The sequence below is a fragment of the Sarcophilus harrisii genome, chromosome 6 (genome assembly GCF_902635505.1).
Source record: "Sarcophilus harrisii chromosome 6, mSarHar1.11, whole genome shotgun sequence".
Classification (NCBI taxonomy): Eukaryota; Metazoa; Chordata; class Mammalia; order Dasyuromorphia; family Dasyuridae; genus Sarcophilus; species Sarcophilus harrisii.
The window spans coordinates 53,329,563-53,344,578 of NC_045431.1; the positions used below are offsets into that span (position 1 = coordinate 53,329,563).

The window sequence follows — 15,016 nt, forward strand, 5'->3', positions numbered from 1 at the left end:
TGAGTGTCTGGTTTGGCTCCCCATCACCCTTAGGGACATTTCAGCCTTCCTGAGCAGTTGGGGATGTGACAACCTGTCACAAGTTGCTTAAGAGTCATCCCCACACAACAGCAAGTTGTTTATGTGGTCCTACAAGCACAGTACCCTATAGTAAGCACATGCTCAGTATCCTACAGTTCTGTAAGGGTAGTAGGGAATAAGGGTATAAGGCTGAGGATTTTTAGAATAAATGCCTCGTGAGCTCCGCCCCTTCACTCCTCACCCTGGAGCAGGACTCAGGCTGGTACTGAAGTCCTCCCAAGAGCAGGTCTGGACACTTAGGCCCCCTCCCCCCAATGTGGGGCTCTCGAGAGCAGGGCGCACAGCAGCTGGGCTGACAAGGTCAGTGCGAGTGGGGTGAGGAGTCCCTGGCCCCCAGGCACAGAGCGAGGTTAAACAGGTGTGGGAAGATTGGACAAGAGCTAATCGAGTCACTTTGGTTTTCCAGCTAAAAAGGGGAAGTGCTAATAAAGCAGCCTCCCTCCTGGAGGGAAGTATGAAAAGTGCTTGGTTAGGTTAATAAAAGAGCAAGGTTTGTCAGTGACTCAGAAGCAGATCTCTGAGCTCTCAGACAGTGTGGGGCTCACGTCTCCGTGGCTCCCTGAGGACATATTGGAGCCAGAGAAGTGGGAGATAGTGGGAGAACACTTCTAACTAAGTACCCCCATACCGTGGGGCCTGGCACAGTGCCCGCTCACACTCTTATGTACAGTGTAATCAAACTGGCTTTGAGAGATCACATATATAAGGGAAAAAAGAGGGCTTGTAGTATAGGGTGCCAAACAAAGGAGAGTGAGGAAAATTAGCAGAAAGAAGGTGCTGACAACTCTCCAGGGTGCTGCACATTGACAAGGACTGGAGGTTTGAGGGGCATGGCACTTCCCATTTCTCAGCCCGTCTCCACCTGCCCCCTGTGCCTGTGACCCTGGTGGATCTCCTGCTTCTTGACCCACTACTTTTTCCTCCTCCTCCCTCAACTCCACCTTCATGTTGGGAGACAGAACAGAAGGGGAGATGATGCCCTGACACCCCAGTGCTGCCATCTTATCCTCCTATGTCCCACTTACAGGAGGCTGGTTAAGGCAAAGGAGAAGGGACAGGATATGTTTGGATTGAGAATCGAAGCTTACCCTGTGATTGAAGAACTAGACCCCAGTGGGCCTCCAGATCAGATCAGGAAAAGGCACACTGCTTTTAATGTGGAAGTTATCAAAGATCTAAAAAAAGGTTTGCACCCTCTATGGATCTATATCATCTTATGTTAGGGTGCTGTTAGAGAATTTGGCTTATGAAATCCTAACCCCTAATGATTGGAAATCCCTAGTAAAAACAGCACAACCAGGTCAAAGCCTTAGTCCTTACCCAGTGCTTGTGGCTAGACTCTTGTTAAAAGCCATTAAATGAGTAATACAATTATCTGGGATAAGACCTGACAAGATATACACCTTCTATACTAATGTACAAATTAATGTATGTCATGAAACCATCCCAGAGTGGCAAATTTTATTGGTCACAGCTATAAATCATACACAGTGATTCCTGTTAAGAATAGTCCAGCTAATACATAATTGGCCATGGGTTTTTGAAGAAGAGGTTTCTAAGATCCCTCTTAGAGGACAAAACTTCTTTACAGATGCAACCAAACATTACATTTGTGCTATATATTCTCCTGACTTAGCTATAAAATGAGTAGTCAGAACTTCCTTTTAGTCCACTCAGCAGAAAGAGTGGCATGCAATTATGCTAGCTCTTATCACCCAGGAGATGTAAATATAACATCTGATTTGGCTTATTCGGTGGTATAAAGAATTGCCACAGCCCAAATAAAATTTGTAGCTTTTAACGTATTTCAGCTTTTTAGGGAACTTCAGGAACAAGTGAGAAAATGTCCAGGTAAGTATTATATTTTACCTGTCCATTCTCATACTGATCTTCCAGGACCTATTTTTTTTTTTTTTTTTGTTTTGTTTCCATTCTTTTTTATTTATTTATTTATTCATTTGCTTATTTATTTATTTATTATTTTAGAAATAACTTTTTATTGACAGAACCTGTGCCAGGGTAATTTTTTACAACATTATTCCTTGCATTCACTTCTGTTCCCATTTTTCCCCTCCCCCCCCCCTCCCCCAGATCGTTGTTGAGGTATATAATGATCTCCTGGTTCTGCTCATTTCACTCAACAGCAGTTCGTGTAGGTCTCTCCAAGCCGGTCATTTCTTACAGAACAATAATATCAGGACCTATTTTTTATGGAAAGTTAAAGGTAGATCACCTTCTCACTATGTTAGCCAGCACTCCCCTATATCAGGCAGCCCAAGAATCTCATTCTAAATATCATCCTCCTGCATGAGCTTTGTGCCTGCAATTTGGGATAACAAGAGAGGAAGCTAGGAGCATAGTAAAAGCCTGTACGGCTTGCCTTCCTTTCCCCGGTCCTATGCTCCCTCCAGGGAAGAACCCTTGTGGTTTGAAGCCCATTGAAATTTGACAAGTGGTTGTGATCCATTATAAATCTTTTGATCGTTTATATTCTATCCATGTTGTTATTAATATCTTCTCAGGATTTACTTTTTACTTTTTTTTACTTTTACAACATCAGCAGCAAAAGAGACAGCCTGAGAGGTCACTGAATTCCTTATTCAAGCATTTGCCATTATGGGTGTGCCACAAGCAATAAAAACAGACAATGGACCTGCATATACTTCTAAACATTTTGCACACTTTTGTGCACAGTATAAGATTTTACACACCACTGGCATAACCTTTAATCCTCAAAGTAATAGTAGCAATTGTAGAGAGGAGAAACAGAGACATTAAGACGCTCCTCCAAAAACAAAAGAAAGGGGGAGCCACAGGTAACCCTAGAGAACTTCTAAATCTAGCTTTTTATACTATTAACTTCTTGATTTTTGACAAAGATGCACTGGCTTCGGCAGACAGGTTTTATAGCCCACCGGAAGGTCAGTGTCCAGTGTGAGCAGCTCCACTATCTTTAGATAATCGCCAGGTGATGTGGAGAGACCCAGAAAGTGGTGAATGGAAAGGACCAGATAGGTTAACTGCTTAGGGGAGAGGGTTTGCTTGTATCTCTACAGGTGGAGAAGGAATCAGATGGGTGCTCATGCCATATCTGCTTTGTCCATCACAGGGAAATGCAAAAAGCAAAATCCTTGAAACGCAAAAGACCCAAGAAACATCGGGTGGTTCCTCCTCTGACTATGTGCACCCCTGAAAGAGCATGGCAGTTAGCCCTACATGTATGGTAATTGACAAATGATCATTACCATGATCATAAAAGTAATTGTTAATGAGACTGATGCAAGACTTCAGAACCTGCAACAATCACTGCATTCCCTGAGACATGAAGTGATGAGATTGGCTTTGGTATCTCTTGGCTGCTGAAGGAGGTGTGTATGTGGTTGTGAATTCCACTTGTTGTACATATAACAATAACTCACAGCAGGTGACCACAAATGCACACTACCTACATGAGGCAGTTCAATAGATGAGAGATGCAAGGCAATAGTTATTTTCTATACCTTCCTTCTGGGACTCATGGAAGTCTTTTATAGTATCTTGTTTATTCATATTACTTGTTATATTATTACTTGCCTGTATGATTCCCCCATGTTGAAACTTGTTCTCTGCCATTTTATGGATTTAACCACTGATGTATTCCTGCTTCAATTAAAACAAAAAGAAAGGGAGAGATGTAGAGAGCCGCAGATAGTGGGGAGCCCTGGGTGAAGTGTAAAACCCTTTGACCCACTGAAGGGACCCTGCCGACAGTGTTTGGTTTGGCTCCCCATTCCCCCAAGAACATCGTGGACTTCCTGAGAAGTCAGGGGGTATGACTGTGTTGTACTTGAAGCAGAGTTATACTGAAGTGGCAGAGAGACATCTGCACACAATAGCGGGTTATTATGTGGTCCCTCTTGTGCATTCTCCTGTTAGCACATGCGCAGTGTGCTATAGTGATGTAAGTGTATTACGTTAGCATAGAGTATATAAGCCTGAGGATGTTTTGTTAAATGCACTCCTGTATGACCACCCTCCTGAGTTCTGCCTCATCACTCCTCACCCATGATCAGGACTCGGGCTGGTACCTAAATCCTCCTGTGAGCAGGTTTGGACAGGTTCCCTTATGAATTTGGGATCGGTTACTGAGGATCTAGACTGGGCTTAAGGGAACAGGTACCCTTGGCCATTGGCTTGGATGCATCTGCCCAATGCTTCCTTTTTTTCCCATATAAATTTTACAATGCATGGTCATAGGTACAAGAAAATTTTCTCCTTTAACCCCCCAAATCACCAGAGTCTCCTTAGAGAATCTAACCCTCTCAGAAAAGGCTCTTATTATTCTATCCTTTTACTTTCTTAACTTCTTACTGATATATTGGTCAGAAAGTGCAATTTCCAGGTATTTTCTACTCCTAGTCATCAGGATCTAACCCAGAGTGCTTCCTTATGGTATCTTTTAGTCTGCTCAGATATTCAGCTGGTGACTCGTCCTTCCTGCGTCACCCCAAAGGCCTTTTTCATGCTCTAGGCCTTTGTTACTGCATTTGAATTCTTGTAATTATCAATTCTCTAAGATCCCTCATATTTCCCCAACTTAGAGAGCTGCTGTGATCCCAATTTGGATCTACTAAAGGATATTTCTGGTCAAGCAGGACTATTCCTGCAGCTGGAAGGTGTCTTCCATTTGTCTAATTAGTCCCTTCTCTTCTTATGAGAAGAGCGCATTCAAAATAGATTTAAGTTCTCCCCAAGATAAGAAGATTAGGGCCCAGGAATTGGTCAAATAGCTCTATTAAGGGCCTCATTTCCTTCTTAAAGTTCCTGACTTCTGTGGCACTCAGGGGAGCATTCTCATATCCTATGCCTCCCTGAACCAAGAGAACTTCTCTTAAAGGATGCAATTTGGGATTTGGGGGTCTTGCAAAATGTCCCATCTTAATTAAGAGCCCATCTTAATGAGAATGGCATCTAAGTTCCACACATCCAATTACGGTGGGGTTGCCCCCAGCCCTCAGTCCCCCAAAGGCCTACCCTGTCCAGAGACCCTCCAGAGTCTGTAACCCTTGACTCAAAGGGCTCACAGGGCTTACCTCTGGGTGGTGTGACTGCTTTGTCCTCCCAGCAACCTGGTGGGAATTTTGCCAGGGAGTTTCTTACTTATGCTTTGCCACAAATCTCTCTGCTTCTGGCCCCATAACCCTGGAGAGCAAGGAGAAGCCCCGGCCCCTTACAGGCCTAAAACCGGGCAGGGCACTGACCTGCTAGCACTGAGAGCTTTCCCGCTCACCAGGGCATGTGATCCTGGAAGAGCCCCCACAACTGTGTGGCTCAGACAGAAAGGTGAGAGAGAGAGCAGGAGATCTCTCTAGGAGCTAAAGCAAGGTTTGTTATACATTCTCCCTAGAAAGGGCTGTTGCTCCCCAGGAACAAGCAATAGGAGGAGGGCCTTATGCAGACAGATTAACTAGTCCCGGGGGCCAAACTCCCGGCCCCCACTGGACCTCCTCCTCGTTGGCTGAAGGAATGGGTCTTACAGTCAGGAGCTACCCCAGGGGCAGGAAATTGAGCTTTGCCCAATAAGAGCCTTGCTGCCCATATTTGGGTTAGTGTGAGGTAGCAAGTGAATGAGGTCATGGAAAAATTGCATTGGTTCAGGCCTATACAACTTTGGGGTGGGTGAAGCCTTATGTGATTTTTCACACCTGTCTAACATCTGACTCCATCTCACCCACCATTGATCGGAAAGAATGAACAAATCTAGCTGTCATGGGCATCTCTCGCACTTGAGTTTTTAGCTTTTTCATGTTCTGTTAAGAAAAACTGTGATTCCCTTTCTATTATTCTAAAATGAGGCAAATAATTTCCTTTTCCCTCCTTTCTTCTGTCCATATAGAATATCACAGAAAGCTCTTAAAAGTTTTTTTGTTGTTGTTCTTTTGAATCTCTGAACTTTCCCAAGATATTTGGGATTTACCAGCTAGATTTCTTTTTTTAAAAATCATGCCTTAAAAGAAAATCACTCTGTTTCTCATTGATTGGCCTCTATTGAGTCCTTGTTTAGGTCCTGATTGACTCAGATTGAATGGAAATAGCTATTATTTTTGCTTTGGTTAGAAACCCTCAGGTCTTTCCCTCTCGTATTTATTAAGTTGTTGTTTGGACTAAATGAAAGAGGAGACTCTTTGCCTCAATTGCAACTCACCTTAATCACTGAAGGGGTGCCTCCTTAGTCAAACTAAAACCTGTTGACACCTTAGCTCAAAAAGCTTAAAAAGGCTGAGGTCTCCCACTGCATCCAAGGCCATCTCCAATCACCTTGATCTATATCTGGCCATTGGACTCATTAGCTCTGGAAGTAAAGCAGGTGACCTTGCCCAGCCCTTCCTTATTTAAATCCAATTCACTTGCTTGTCACAACATCATGTCTATAATGTCATGCTCCTTTTTGAGAAGGAAGGACAAAGAACAAACGAATAAATCCATCTTTCCCTCCATTCCCACAATTATAAAATTAAGAAAACAAAATGCCAAAGCAGAGATAGATTTATAGATAATATACTTCTTTATTCTAATGTAATAAAGAATTGTCACAGAAGGACTTATATGTTCCCTAGTGCACATTCTATATTGTCCAGTGTAAAAAATCCAATGCTTCCTGGTTCAAATGCATTAACCCACTATTCAGGCTCCTACTCTGAGGCTCAAAGCCCATCATGGTATCTCAACAGATAGTTGTATCTTTGCAAAAGCTGTTTCTTAACTTTGATCTAAGTCTACTCAAAGTTTTACTCTATGGGTATCTTGACTCCCAGAGGAGGAAATATTTTCAAAATGGCTCCCATTGCTATCTCACTAGGTTTCAACACATAAATAGATTTATTGAAAACATTTGAGATGTTTAACCGAAAGGGAACTTAGCTTTACAATACCTGAAGGCTTATCAAGTGAAAGTAGAATTATATTTAGCCTTTTTGAATCTAGAATTCAGAATTTGAAGCAATAGATAGAAAGTATAGATATTTAGGATAAAGGGAAAATAATGGATTTCTTTTACTGAACACATTGGAATAAAAGCTAAATGATCATCTGTTGGTAATTCTTTAGATGAGATTCCTGCTTATTTTATATCATTTTAGAAGATATATGACCTCTCTTTCTTTCATCCCAGAGATCTTCAAACAATATACAAAGTAATAATTCTCTAAATGAAGAAAGGGATAATATCAGAAACTTAAAAAAATTTTTTCTAGTTAGCTTTCCTATATGCACATGAGAAGAGGATTCTATGAATCAGATAGGAAACAATTTTTCAGCCTTCCTCCCCCCTTCACCACTTTTACTAGACAGCAAATAATACATTTTATGTTCAATATGTGCAATTCTTCTATACATAATTCCACAATCATCATGCTGCACTATAAAAAATCAGACAAAAAGGAAAAAAATGAGAAGACAAAATGTGAGCAAACAACAAAAAATGAAAATATTATGTTGTGATCCACAGCCAGTTCCTGTGGGTACAGATGGCTCTCTCCATCACAAGACCATTGGAATTGCCCTGAATTGCCTCACTGTTGAAAAGAGGCATGCCATCCTATAATCTTTTTGTTGTCGTATACGTTTCCTTGGTACTGGTCACTTCATTCAGTGTCAGTTCACATAAGTCTCTCTAGGCCTCTCTGAAATCCTCCTGCTGATCATTTCTTATAGAACAATAATATTCTATAACATTCATAAACCATAACTTGGTCAGCCATTTTTCAACTGATGGGCATCCACTCAGTTTTCAGTTCCTTCATTCTATAAAAAGGGCTGCTGTGAATTTTTTTTTTTTTTTTTTTTGCACATACGGGTCCTTTTTCACCCTTTATGATCTCTTTGTGATACAGGCCCAGTAGAAATGAACAGTTTGATAGTTTTGATAGTTTTGGGGGATAATTCCAAATGGCTCTCCAGAATGGTTGGATCAGTTCACAACTCCACCAACAATGTATTGGTGTCCTAGTTTTCCCATATCCCTTTCACCATTCATCATTATCTTTTCCCGTTATTTTAGCCAATCTAAAAGGTGTGTAGTGGTACCTCAGCATTGTCTTAATTTGCATTTCTCTGATCAGTAGTGATTTAAAGCATTTTTTCATATGAGGAGAAATAGTTTTAATTTCTTCCTCTGAAAATTTGTTCATATCCTTTCAACATTTATCAGTTGGAGAATGACTTGAATTCTTACAAGTTTAAGTCACTTCTCTATATATTCAAGAAATAACATCTTTACCAGAATTCTTGGATGAAAATTTTCCCCATTTTATCACTTTCCTTCTAATTTCATTTGCATTAGTTTTGTTTGTGCAAAAATTGTTTAACGTAATCAAAATTATCTATTTGCATTCTATAATGTACTCTTGAGGTTCTTTGTCACAGATTCCTTCCTTTTCCACAGATCTAAAAGGTAGACTATCCTTTGTTCTTCTAATTTTTATAGTATCACTCTTTATGTCTAAATCATGAACCCATTTTGATCTTTTCTGTAGGATGTTAGGTGTGTATCAATGCCTGGTTTCTGCAATAATAATTTACAATTTTCCCAGAAATTTTTGTCAAATAGTGAGTTCTTGTCTTAGAAGCTGGAATCTTTGGGTTTTTCAAACACTAAATTACTATAGTCATTGACAATTGTGTGTTATGAGCCTAACCTATTCCACTGATACACTACACTATTTCTTAGCAAGTACCAAATGGTTTTGATGATCACTGCTTTATAACATAGTTTTATGTCTGGTACAACAAGGAAACCTTCATTTGCATGTTTTCATTAATTTCCTTGAAATTCTTGATGGTTTTTTCTTCTAGGTGAACTTTGTTATTATGTTTTCTAGCTCTGAAAAAAATTTTTAGGAGCTTGATTGGTATTGTCATTTTTATTTTATTAATTCAAACCACCCATAAACATTTGATATTCTTCCATATTACATCTGATTTTTTTTTTTTGTTTGGAAAGTGTTTTGCAATTGTGTTTGTATAGTTTCTGACTTTGTTTTAGCAGATAGACTCCCAAATATTTTATATTATCTATAGTAATTTTAGATGAAATTTCTCTTTGTATCTCTTGCTGCTGGACTTTGTTAATAACATATAGAAAGCTAATGATTTCTGTGGATTTATTTTGTATCCTACAACTTTACTAAAGTTGTGAATTGTTTCTATTAGTTTTTTGGTTGATTCTCTAGGATTCTCTAAGTATGCCATCATCATATCATTTGCAAAGAGTGCTAATTTGGTTTCCTCATTACCTACTCTAATTCCCTTCATTTCTTTTTCTTCTCTTATTGCTAAAGCTAATATTTCTAATTCAATATTGAACAATAATGGTGATAGTGGGGAACTTTGTTTCACACCTGATCTTATTGGGAATGGTTCTAGTTTATACCTGTTACATATGGTGCTTGCTGATGGTTTTAAATAGAAGTTACTGATCATTTTAAGGAAAAGTCCACTTATTCCTATACTCTTTAGTATTTTTAATAGGAAGGGGTGTTGGATTTTATGAAATACATTTTCTACATCTATTAATATAATCATATGATTTCTGTTAGTTTGATTATTGATATAATCAGTTATCCTAACAGTTTTCCTAATACTGAACCAGACTTACATTCCGGGTATAAATTAGATTTGGTCATGGTGTATTATCCTGGCAATAATTTGATGTAATCTCTTTGTTAATATTTTATTTAAGATTCTTGCCTGTGTATAATTTTCTTTCTCTGTTTTGATTCTAGTTTAGGTATCAGCACCACATTTGTGTCATAAAAGGAATTTGATAGGATTCCTTCTTTCCCTATTTTTCCAAATAGTTTGCATAGTATTGGAATTGTTCTTTAAATGTTTGATTTAATTAACATGTAAATCCATCTGACCCTGAAGATTTTTTAAAGATTTGATTAATAGCTTGTTCAATTTCTTTTTCTAAAATGGACTATTTAAGTAATTTATTTCCTCTGTAAATCTGGGCAATCTATATTTTTGTAAATAATTATCCATTTCACTTAGGTCATCAGATTTATTGGCATATAGCTGAGCAAAATTCCTAATTATTGCTCTAATTTTCTCTTCGGTGGTGTAAAGTTCACCATTTTCATCTTAAATACTAACACTTGGATTTTTTTCCCTTTTTTCTAATCAAATTAACTAAAGATTTGTCTATTTTGTTGTTTTTTTCATAAAACCAACTCGGCTTTATTTATGAGTTCAATAATTTTCTTACTTATAATTTTATTAATCTCCCCTTTTATTTTCAGAATTTCAAATTTGGTATTTAATTGGAGTTTTTAATTTGTTCTTTTTCTAGCTTTTATAATTCCATGCCCAATTCATTGATCTTCTCTATTTTATGCAGGGAAGCATCTAAAGATATAAAACTTCCCCCAAGAACTGCTTCATCTACAACCCATAAATTTTGGTATGTTGTCTAATTATAGTCATTATCTTGAATGAAATTATCAATTATGAGTTTGATTTGTTGTTTCACCTACTCACTCTTTCGGATTAGATTATTTAGTTTCCAATTAATTTTTGTCTGTTTTTCCCTGGCCCTTTATTACTTTTATTGTATCATGATTTGAAGAAGATGCAATTACTGTTTCTGTCTTGCTGCATTTGATTTTGAGGTTTTTATACCCTAATATATGGTCAGTATTTTTGTAGGTTCCATGTACTGCCAAAAAAAAATGTATATTCCTTTCAGTCTCTATTCAATTTTCTCCAAAGGTCTATCACACCAAACTTTTCTAAAATTCTATTTACATCCTTATTTCTAATTTCTTATTTATTTTGTGGTTCTATTTATCTATTTCTGAGAGAGCAAGATTGAGAATGCCCACTAGTAGAGTTTTGCTCTCTTCTTGCAGCTCTCTTAACTTTTCCTCTAGGAACTTGAGTGCTATTCCACATGATGCGTATATATATATATATATATATATATATATATATATATATACGCATCATGTGGAATACTTACTATTCATATATATATATATATATATATATATATATATATAATATAGATAGATAGATAGATAGATATAACTTTGTACCCTTTAGCAAGATCAGAGCTCTGTTTGCTTCTTTTGCTCATTTAAAAGTTGAGTTCTGCTCTTAGGGCAAAGGGAAAATTGTCCCAAGTTTCTTCTATGGAAGACAATGGCTTTCTCTCCATCTTATTTTCTTGTTGTTTTTTTTTTCTTTTTGATCTTCTTATGAAAAGTATATTTTTATTCCAATCACTGTCTCTCGTAATATGTCTTACCTATTGGATAAATTACATTTTTCTATATAACTGTGTGTATATGGGTACACACAAAGCACTGATTCTTCCTTCACCCAATTCTGATGAATGTGTGCTTCAAAGTTTACCAGATGTTCCCCTCCCCCCCATTTTCCCTTCTATTCTAAAAGATCTTCATTGCATTTCTCTTTTATGTGAGAAAAATTTCCCCATTATACCTCTCCATTTCTCCTTCCCTTAGAATATGTCTCTGTCATCTTCATTTTTATTTTTTTAATATCATTTCAATATAATGGTCTCACATTCCTGCTCTCTTTATAGGTAAACTTTTTTTTTACTCCCTCATTAATGATAAAGATTGATATTATGTGTATCATCTTCCTACACTGGAATGTAAATAGATTAATTTTATTGAGACTTCTGATTACTTTTTCATGTTTACCTTTTGATGCTTCTTCTGAGTCTTGTATTTAAATATCACATTTTCTATTTAGCACTTCTCTTTTCTTCTGGAATGCTTGAATGTCTATTCTGTCATTAAATATTCATTTTCCCTTGCAGGATTATATTCAGTTTTTCTGGAGTGGTTATTCTTGGTTTTTATCCTAATTCTTTTATCTTCTAGAATAGCCCACCACTCTATTAAGATGGAAGCCTCTAAATCCTTTTTGATCCTAACTGTACCTTTATATTTGATTTTTTTCTGATTAACATGTTTTCTCTGACTTGAAAGCTCTAGATTCTGGCCATAATATTCTTGGGAGTTTTTATTTAGAAGATGATTGGTAGATTCTTACCCTCTGGATCTAAGATACCAGATCAGTTTTCCTTGATACTTTCTAAAAATATGCCTGGGCTCTTTCTTTGTGTATCAATTTCAGGTAACAGTATAATTCTTAAATTATCTTTTCTCAATCTGTTTTCTAGGTCACTTGTTTTTCCAATGATATTTTTGCAATTTCTTTTAGTATTTTCCCCATTCTTTTTACTTTATTTTATTCTTTATGTGTCATGGAGTTATTAGCTTTCATTTGCTCAATCTTAATTTTAATAATTTTTTTCTTAGAATTTATACATATTTTCCTATTATACTAAATCTGTTTTTTTTTTAAGTAATATTTTTCTCCAGTCATTTTTTGGTACTTTTTTTTCTTTTGGCTTATTTTGCTTTTTTAACTGTTCTCTTCAGTGATTTTTTGCACCTCTTTTGCCATTATCCCAATTCTGTTTTTAACATATTATAACAGTTTTTTGTGCCTCTTTTATCTACATGCCAATTCTATTTTTTTTAACAAATTTCTGACATCATTCTTATTTCTTTTCCTAATTTTTCCCCATCACTTACTTCTTTCTTTAACTTCTCCAGGAATTCTTGTGGGGCTTGTATTCAATTACCAATTTTCTTTGAGTCTTTTCATAATATTTTCTTAACTTTAGTTTTCCCTGCCATCATAGTAGCTTTCTTATGGCCAAATTATTTGTTGTTATTTGTAAATTATCCAACTTATTTCTTGACTTTGAATTTTATGTTGTAGTTGAGCTTTATTTATTTTTGGAGAAGGAGTCCCTGTCCTAAGCTTTAGGCTTTTTCCTGGAACTATTTTTAGAACTAGTTCTGGGAATCTCTGCAAGTTTTCTTTAATTTCTTTTTCTCCTCTTATTATTAAGGTACCATTTCTAATACAATATTGAATAATAGAATGGTCATCCTTGTTTTGATCTCTGTAAGTTTCTAATCCTTCCAAACTGTGTGATCTTAGGAGAGGTATGGTTACTTTTCTCCTGATTTCCACTCTGTTCTTTACACAGAGATGGTGTTTTGCCCCCTGCAGTCACAACTACTAATGCTCTCTTTAATCTGAAATATAACCAGAGCCCTTGTTTTCTTGTGACTAATCTCTCCCTGGAATTGCAATGCAATTGGGCAATAGAGTTGTTAGTCAGTATTACCTATAACCAGTGACATCACAGGGACCCCTTTGATCTTTCTGATCAGTTGTTCATTCTCCTTATTGTGTCTAAGGGAAAAGCTCCAAAAGCTGCTATTATTGCTGTGGCCACTGTGCATTTGTGAAGTGTGTGGGCTTCACTCAGGCTTCCACTCAAGGGTCACAAATTTCCCTTGCAAATCTCCTAAGATTTCTTTGCAGAGGAATATTTTGACCTTTTTGACTCTGTTACTCTAAAATTTTATTTGAGGTATTATTTTGGACTTGTTTGTATGGGAATTGTGAGGGAGTTCAGCTGGGTTGCTGCTAATCTGACATATTGGCTTCCCTTAAAAAAAAATCAAATGTCACAATGCAGGAATCTTATCTCTAAGTAATTTAAAAAAATATTCAGGACCATATGATGTTCCATTATTAATTAGCTAAGTCAATCTCAAATATTTGTCAATAAATAATGAATAATCAAAAGTCTACCTGATAAGAAATTGGTAAGTTATTTTAGGAAAAAGTTCTTGAGTTTTCAGTATGTTAATTATTTCACAGCCTATATTTATAGAGTGGTTTTATGTTTACACAGTGTTTTACATACATTATCTCATTTTATCCTTACTGCATATCTATGAGGTTGGTAATGTAAATATTACTATCCTCATTTTAATAATGAGAAAATTGAAGCTCAGAGAGGTTAAATGCTTTGGTTAGATTCACACAGTTAAAAAAGGATAGGGATGCGAAAGAAATCTAGTTCTTCTGACTCTAATTCTTTTTTTTTTCCCCCAATATACCAGCCTTTATACCATGGTTGTCATTTTTTTTTCATGTGGGTAGAGATATTCTAGAAATCAGTTATCAAAAATCACAGAGTCACTAACAAAAAATTCTCTGCCATGATTGAAATAAAATTTAAAATGTGGTCACTATTATCAATCAACACCAATTGAAATCAGGAGGATTTCACAAAAAGGATTTACTGAGAGAGTAGATCAAAAATAAGGTGTAACTTTGTAATAAATCATTTCTCAATATTAGGGTTCATTCACCCTTTCACATGCAAAATCTCTGGGAAGAATGTGATCAAAATTAAAGCACAGAAGCAAGTAGACATGCATGTTAAGAACATTTGAAGCCAAGGAGTTGCTTGAGTCTTCTGACATTAAAAAAATCTTTTTTTTTTCCCATAAAAATTTCTTAGTTCCCTTTAAGTGTAGCTCTTTGCTTGAAAGATCAATTCCATTCTACAATTTATTGTAGTCTGTTTTTCTTCATGGGCTACACTGCCTGAAACTTCTCTTGTTCAAAGGTGGCTGGCTTTCTCCCGTCATTTACTTACATTTTCTCTTCTACTGGCCCCTTCCACTCTCAGTACTACCCCTCTTTAGACTTTGCAGCTGACTCTAGATATAAAGACTGTGAAAGAGATAATAAAGACTTTGGATTTTATTCCTGACTATTCTTGTGGTGATTATTCTGCTGAAACCAAGGCCCATTCGGAGGACCTTCAGAGAACTAGCCTGGACATTAAAGGTTTGTGACTTGTAAAATGTCTCTTTAAATTGAGGTTTTCAAAATTTACCAATAATATATCTATGTGTTTTCCATGTGAAATCTCTTTGAGGTTGTGATTGGTGGAATTTTTTTCTATTTCTACTTTCTTCCAGTGTTCTATCATTCCAGGACAATTTTCTTGAATTATTTATTGTGTCAAAGTTCTTTTTCTGCT

The 15,016-nt window shown here is 36.7% G+C and overlaps 1 long non-coding RNA gene across 2 annotated transcripts in view; it reads left to right on the plus strand.

Annotated features, from left to right (window-relative positions):
• The first annotated feature begins 10,451 nt into the window (after window positions 1-10,451).
• The window catches only part of LOC116419771, a 37,576-nt gene continuing 33,011 nt past the window's right edge, over window positions 10,452-15,016 (plus strand). Inside the window, exon 1 of one of the 2 annotated variants that reach the window (XR_004230067.1) lies at window positions 10,452-10,522. This is a non-coding gene — a long non-coding RNA (uncharacterized LOC116419771). The remainder of the gene's footprint in view (window positions 10,523-15,016) is intronic. The other variant, XR_004230068.1, reaches the window with a different exon arrangement.